The following is an 8,113-nucleotide window of genomic DNA, read 5'->3' as shown; positions in this document are numbered from 1 at the left end:
CGTAGCAGAAATTAAAAAATTTCTACGCATCACCAAGATCAATCTATGAAGTACTCTAGCAACGAGGGGAATAGGAGTGCATCTACATACCCTTGTAGATCGCGAGCGGAAGCGTTCAAGTGAACGGGGATGATGGAGTCGTACTCGCCGTGATCCAAATCACTGATGACCAAGTGCCGAACGGACAGCACCTCCGCGTTCAACACACGTACGGTTGGGAAGACGTCTCCTCTTTTTTGATCCAGCAAGGAGGAAGGAGAGGTTGATGAAGATCCAACAGCACGACGGCGTGGTGGTGGATGCAGCAGGATCCCGGCAGGGCTTCGCCAAGCACAAGCGGGGAGGAGAGGTGTTACGGAGGGAGAGGGAGGCGCCAAGAGCAAGGTGCGCCTGCCCTCCCTCCCTTCCACTATATATAGGGGCTAGGGGGCGCATGCCCCCTTGGAGATCCCATCTAAAAGGGGGGGCGGCGGCCCCTGGGGGCAACGGCCCCCTTAGGGTTTCCAACCAGGGGGCGCATGCCCCCTCGGGGGGCAACGCCCCCCTAGGGTTTCCAACCCTAGGCGCCTTGGGCCCTTGGGTGGGGCGCACCAGCCCATCAGGGGCTGGTTCCCACGCCACTTCAGCCCATGGGGCCCTTCAGGATAGGTGGCCCCATCCGGTGGACCCCCGGGACCTTTTCGGTGGTCCCGGTACAATACCGGTAACCCTCGAAACCTTCTCGCTGGTCGAAACTGGACTTCCTATATATAAATCTTTACCTCCGGACCATTCCGGAACTCCTCGTGATGTTCGGGATCTCATCCGGGACTCCGAACAACTTTCGGGTTACCGCATACTAATATCTCTACAACCCTAGCATCATCAAACCTTAAGTGTGTAGACCCTACGGGTTCGGGAGATACGCAGACATGACCGAGACGCCTCTCCGGTCAATAACCAACAGCGGGATCTGGATACCCATGTTGGCTCCCACATGCTCCTCGATGATCTCATCGGATGAACCACGATGTCGAGGACTTAATCAATCCTGTATTCAATTCCCTTTGTCAATCGGTACGTACTTGCCCGAGACACGATCGTCGGTATCCCAATACTTTGTTCAATCTCGTTCCCGGCAAGTCACTTTACTCGTACCGTAATGCATGATCATGTGACCAACCCCTTGGTCACATTGAGCTCATTATGATGATGCATTACCGAGTGGGCCCAGAGATACCTCTCCGTCATACGGAGTGACAAATCCCAGTCTCGATTCATGCCAACCCAACAGACACTTTCGGAGATACCTGTAATGTACCTTTATAGTCACCCAGTTATGTTATGACGTTTGGCACACCCAAGGCACTCCTACGGTATCCGGGAGTTGCACAATCTCATGGTCTAAGGAAATGATACTTGACATTCAGAAAAGCTACTGCAAACGAACTACACGATCTTTGAGCTAAGCTTAGGATTGGGTCTTGTCCATCACATCATTCTCCTAATGATGTGATCCCGTTATCAATGACATCTAATGTCCATAGTCAGGAAACCATGACTATCCTTTGATCAACGAGCTAGTCAACTAGAGGCTCACTAGGGACGTGTTGTGGTCTATGTATTCACACATGTATTACGATTTCCGGATAATACAATTATAGCATGAATAATAGACAATTATCATGAACAAGGAAATATAATAATCATTTTATTATTGCCTCTAGGGCATATTTCAACAGTCTCCCACTTGCACTAGAGTCAATCATCTAGTTACATTGTGATGAATCAAACACCCATGGAATTCTGGTGTTGATCATGTTTTGCTCTAGGGAGAGGTTTAGTCAACGGATCTGCTACATTCAGGTCCGTATGTACTTTACAAATTTCTATGTCTCCATTTTGAACACTTTCACGAATGAAGTTGAAGCGACGCTTGATATGCCTGGTCTTCCTGTGAAACCTGGGCTCCTTGGCAAGGGCAATAGCTCCAGTGTTGTCACAGAAGAGAGTCATCGGCCCCGACGCATTGGGTATGACTCCTAGGTCGGTGATGAACTCCTTCACCCAGATTGCTTCTTGTGCTGCCTCCGAGGCTGCCATGTATTCTGCTTCACATGTAGATCCCGCCTCGACGCTTTGCTTGCAACTGCACCAGCTTACTGCCCCACCATTCAAAATATACACGTATCCGGTTTGTGACTTAGAGTCATCCAGATCTGTGTCGAAGCTAGCGTCGACGTAACCCTTTACGACGAGCTCTTGGCCACCTCCATAAACGAGAAACATATCCTTGGTCCTTTTCAGGTACTTCAGGATGTTTTTGACCGCTGTCCAGTGTTCCTTGCCGGGATTACTTTGGTACCTACCTACCAAACTTACGGCAAGGTTTACATCAGGTCTGGTACACAGCATGGCATACATAATAGAACCTATGGCTGAGGCATAGGGGATGACACTCATCTCTTCTATATCTTCTGCCGTGGTCGGGCATTGAGCCATGCTCAATCGCACACCTTGCAATACAGGCAAGAACCCCTTCTTGGACTGATCCATATTGAACTTCTTCAATATCTTGTCAAGGTACGTCCTTTGTGAAAGATCGATGAGGCGTCTCGATCTATCTCTATAGATCTTGATGCCTAATATATAAGCAGCTTCTCCAAGGTCCTTCATTGAAAAACACTTGTTCAAATAGGCCTTTATGCTTTCCAAGAATTCTATATCATTTCCCATCAACAGTATGTCATCCACATATAATATGAGAAATGCTACAGAGCTCCCACTCACTTTCTTGTAAACGCAGGCTTCTCCATAAGTCTGCATAAACCCAAACGCTTTGATCATCTCATCAAAGCGAATGTTCCAACTCCGAGATGCTTGCACCAGCCCATAGATTGAGCGTTGGAGCTTGCACACCTTGTTAGCATTCTCAGGATCGACAAAACCTTCCGGCTGCATCATATACAATTCTTCCTTAAGAAAGCCGTTAAGGAATGTCGTTTTGACGTCCATTTGCCATATCTCATAATCATAGAATACGGCAATTGCTAACATGATTCGGACGGACTTCAGCTTCGCTACGGGTGAGAAAGTCTCATCGTAGTCAACCCCTTGAACTTGTCGATAGCCCTTAGCGACAAGTCGAGCCTTATAGATGGTCACATTACCATCCGCGTCTGTCTTCTTCTTAAAGATCCATTTATTTTCTATGTCTCGCCGATCTTCGGGCAAGTCAGTCAAAGTCCATACTTTGTTTTCATACATGGATTCTATCTCGGATTTCATGGCTTCTAGCCATTTGTCGGAATCTGGGCCCGCCATCGCTTCTTCATAGTTCGAAGGTTCACCGTTGTCTAACAACATGATTTCCAAGACAGGGTTTCCGTACCACTCTGGCGGAACGTGTCCTTGTGGACCTACGAAGTTCAGTAGGAGCTTGATCCGAAGTATCTTGATCATCATCATTAACTTCCTCTCTAATCGGTGCAGGCACCACAGGAACATTTTCCTGAGCTGCGCTACTCTCTGCTTCAAGAGGCAGTACTTCATCAAGCTGTACTTTCCTCCCACTTACTTCTTTCGAGAGAAACTCTTTCTCTAGAAAGGATCCATTCTTGGCAACGAAGATCTTGCCTTCGGATCTGAGGTAGAAGGTATACCCAATGGTTTCCTTAGGATATCCTATGAAGACGCATTTTTCCGACTTGGGTTCGAGCTTTTCAGGTTCAAGTTTCTTCACATAAGCATCGCATCCCCAAACTTTTAGAAACGACAGCTTAGGTTTCTTCCCAAACCATAACTCATACGGTGTCGTCTCAACGGATTTCGATGGAGCCCTATTTAAAGTGAATGCGGCAGCCTCTAAGCATAGCCCCAAAATGATAGCGATAAATCGGTAAGAGACATCATATATCGCACCATATCTAATAGAGTGCGATTACGACGTTCGGACACACCATTACGCTGAGGCGTTCCAGGCGGCGTGAGTTGTGAAACTATTCCACATTTTCTTAAGTGTGTGCCAAATTCGTGACTCAAGTATTCTCCCCCACGATCTGATCGCAAGAACTTGATTTTCCTATCACGTTGATTCTCAACCTCACTCTGAAATTCCTTGAACTTTTCAAAGGTCTCAGACTTGTGTTTCATTAAGTAGACATACCCATATCTACTCAAGTCATCAGTGAGGGTGAGAATATAACGATAGCCACCGCGAGCCTCAACACTCATTGGACCGCACACATCAGTATGTATGATTTCCAATAAGTTGGTTGCTCGCTCCATTGTTCCTGAGAACGGAGTCTTGGTCATCTTACCCATGAGGCATGGTTCGCACGTGTCAAATGATTCGTAATCAAGAGACTCTAAAAGTCCATCTGCATGGAGCTTCTTCATGCGTTTGACACCTATGTGACCAAGGCGGCAGTGCCACAAGTATGTGGGACTATCATTATCAACCTTACATCTTTTGGTATTCACACTATGAATATGTGTAGCATTACGCTTGAGATTCATTAAGAATAAACCATTCACCATCGGAGCATGACCATAAAACATATCTCTCATATAAATAGAACAACCATTATTCTCGGATTTAAATGAGTAGCCATCTCGTATTAAACGAGATCCTGACACAATGTTCATGCTCAAAGCTGGCACTAAATAACAATTATTGAGATTTAAAACTAATCTTGTATGTAAATGTAGAGGTAGCGTGCCGACGGCGATCACATCGACCTTGGAACCATTCCTGACGCGCATCGTCACCTCGTCCTTCGCCAGTCTCCGTTTATTCCGCAGCTCCTGCTTTGAGTTACAAATGTGAGCAACCGCACCGGTATCAAATACCCAGGAGCTACTACGAGTACTGGTAAGGTACACATCAATTACATGTATATCACATATACCTTTCGTGATGCCGGCCTTCTTGTCCGCTAAGTATTTGGGGCAGTTCCACTTCCAGTGACCACTTCCCTTGCAATAAAAACACTCAGTCTCGGGCTTGGGTCCATTCTTTGGCTTCTTCCCGGCAGCTTGCTTACCGGACGCGGCAATTCCCTTGCCGTCCTTCTTGAAGTTCTTCTTACCCTTGCCTTTCTTGAACTTAGTGGTTTTATTCACCATCAACACTTGATGTTCCTTTTTGACTTCTACCTCTGCTGATTTCAGCATTGCAAATACTTCAGGAATGGTCTTTTCCATCCCCTGCATATTGAAGTTCATCACAAAGCTCTTGTAGCTCGGTGGAAGCGACTGAAGGATTCTGTCAATGACCGCGTCATCCGGGAGATTAACTCCCAGCTGAGTCAAGCGGTTATGCAACCCAGACATTTTGAGTATGTGCTCACTAACAGAACTATTTTCCTCCATCTTACAGCTGAAGAACTTGTCGGAGACTTCATATCTCTCGACCCGGGCATGAGCTTGGAAAACCATTTTTAGCTCTTCGAACATCTCATATGCTCCGTGTCTCTCAAAACGCTTTTGGAGCCCCGGTTCTAAGCTGTAAAGCATACCGCACTGAAGGAGGGAGTAATTATCAGCACGTGTCTGCCAAGCATTCATAACGTCTTGATTCTGTGGGACGGGTGCGTCACCTAGCGGTGCTTCTAGTACATAATCTTTCTTGCCAGCTATGAGGATGATCCTCAGGTTCCGGACCCAGTCCGTATAGTTGCTGCCATCGTCTTTCAGCTTGGTTTTCTCTAGGAACGCGTTGAAGTTGAGGACAACGTGGGCCATTTGATCTACAAGACATATTGTAAAGATTTTAGACTAAGTTCAGGATAATTAAGTTCATCTAATCAAATTATTAAATGAACTCCCACTCAGATAGACATCCCTCAAGTCATCTAAGTATAACATGATCCGAGTTAACTAGGCCGTGTCCGATCATCACATGAGACGGACTAGTCAACATCGGTGAACATCTTCATGTTGATCGTATCTTCTATACGACTCATGCTCGACCTTTCGGTCTTCTGTGTTCCGAGGCCATGTCTGTACATGCTAGGCTCGTCAAGTCAACCTAAGTGTATTGCGTGTGTAAATCTGTCTTACACCCGTTGAATTTGAACGTTAGAATCTATCACACCCGATCATCACGTGGTGCTTCGAAACAACGAACCTTCACAACGGTGCACAGTTAGGGGGAACACTTTCTTGAAATTATTACGAGGGATCGTCTTATTTAAGCTACCGTCGTTCTAAGCAAATAAGATGTAAAACATGATAAACATCACATGCAATCAAATAGTGACATGATATGGCCAATATCATTTACTCCTTTGATCTCCATCTTCGGGGCTCCATGATCATCGTTGTCACCGGCATGACACCATGATCTCCATCATCGTGTCTTCTTGAAGTTGTCTCGTCATCTATTACTTATACTACTATGGCTAACGCTTTAGCAATAAAGTAAAGTAATTACATGACATTTATGTTGACACGCAGGTCATAAATAAATAAAGACAACTCCTATGGCTCCTGCCGGTTGTCATACTCATCGACATGCAAGTCGTGATTCCTATTACAAGAACATGATCAATCTCATACATCACATATATCATTCATCATTCATCACAACCTTTGGCCATATCACATCACAAAACACTTGCTGCAAAAACAAGTTAGACGTCCTCTAATTGTTGTTGCAAGTTTTTTACGTGGCTGATATAGGTTTCTAGCAAGAACGTTTCTTACCTACGCCAAAACCACAACGTGAATTGCCAATTTCTATTTACCCTTCATAAGGACCCTGTTCATCGAATCCGATCCGACTAAAGTGGGAGAGACAGACACCCGCCAGCCACCTTATGCAACTAGTGCATGTCAGTCGGTGGAACCGGTCTCAGGTAAGCGTACGTGTAAGATTGGTCCGGGCCGCTTCATCCCACGATGCCGCCGAATCAAGATAAGACTAGTAACGGCAAGAAAATTGACAATATCGACGCCCACAACTACTTTGTGTTCTACTCGTGCATAGTAACTACGCATAGACCTAGCTCATGATGCCACTGTTGGGGATCGTAGCAGAAATTAAAAATTTATACGCATCACCAAGATCAATCTATGGAGTATTCTAGCAACAAGGGGAATAGGAGTGCATCTACATACCCATGTAGATCGCGAGCGGAAGCGTTCAAGTGAACGGAGATGATGGAGTCGTACTCGCCGTGATCCAAATCACCGATGACCAAGTGCCGAACGGACAGCACCTCCGCGTTCAACACACGTACGGTTGGGAAGACGTCTCCTCCTTCTTGATCCAGCAAGCGGGAAGGAGAGGCTGATGAAGATCCAGCAGCACGACGGCGTGGTGGTGGATGCAGCAGGATCCCGGCAGGGCTTCGCCAAGCACAAGCGGGGAGGAGAGGTGTTACGGAGGGAGAGGGAGGCGCCAAGAGCAAGGTGCGGCTGCCCTCCCTCCCTTCCACTATACATAGGGGCTAGGGGTACGCATGCCCCCTTGGAGATCCCATCTAAAAGGGGGGGCGGCGGCCCCTGGGGGCAACGGCCCCCTTAGGGTTTCCAACCAGGGGGGCGCATGTGTTGGGGAACGTAGTAATTTCAAAATTTCCCTACACTCACGCAAGATCATGGTGATGCATAGCAACGAGAGGGGAGAGTGTGATCTACGTACCCTTGTAGACCGACAGCGGAAGCGTTGTGACAACGCGGTTGATGTAGTCGTATGTCTTCACGATCCGACCGATCCAAGCACTGTTACTCCGGCACCTCCGAGTTCTTGGCACACGTTCAGCTCGATGACGATCCCCGGGCTCCGATCCAGCAAAGCGTTGGAGAGGAGTTCCGTCAGCACGACGGCGTGGTGATGATCTTGATGTTCTACCGTCGCAGGGCTTCGCCTAAGCACCGCTACAATATGACCGAGGTGGAATATGGTGGAGGGGGGCACCGCACACGGCTAAGGAACGATCACGAAGATCAACTTGTGTGTCTATGGGGTGCCCCCTGCCCCCGTATATAAAGGAGTGGAGGAGGGGAGGGCCGGCCCTCTCTATGGCGCGCCCTAGGGGAGTCCTACTCCCACCGGGAGTAGGATTCCCCCTTTCCTAGTCCAACTAGGAGTCCTTCCATGTAGTAGGAGTAGGAAACAAGGAAGGGG

The sequence above is a fragment of the Triticum aestivum genome, chromosome 6A (genome assembly GCF_018294505.1).
Source record: "Triticum aestivum cultivar Chinese Spring chromosome 6A, IWGSC CS RefSeq v2.1, whole genome shotgun sequence".
Classification (NCBI taxonomy): domain Eukaryota; kingdom Viridiplantae; phylum Streptophyta; class Magnoliopsida; order Poales; family Poaceae; genus Triticum; species Triticum aestivum.
Note: the sequence above shows the minus strand (reverse complement) of the source record.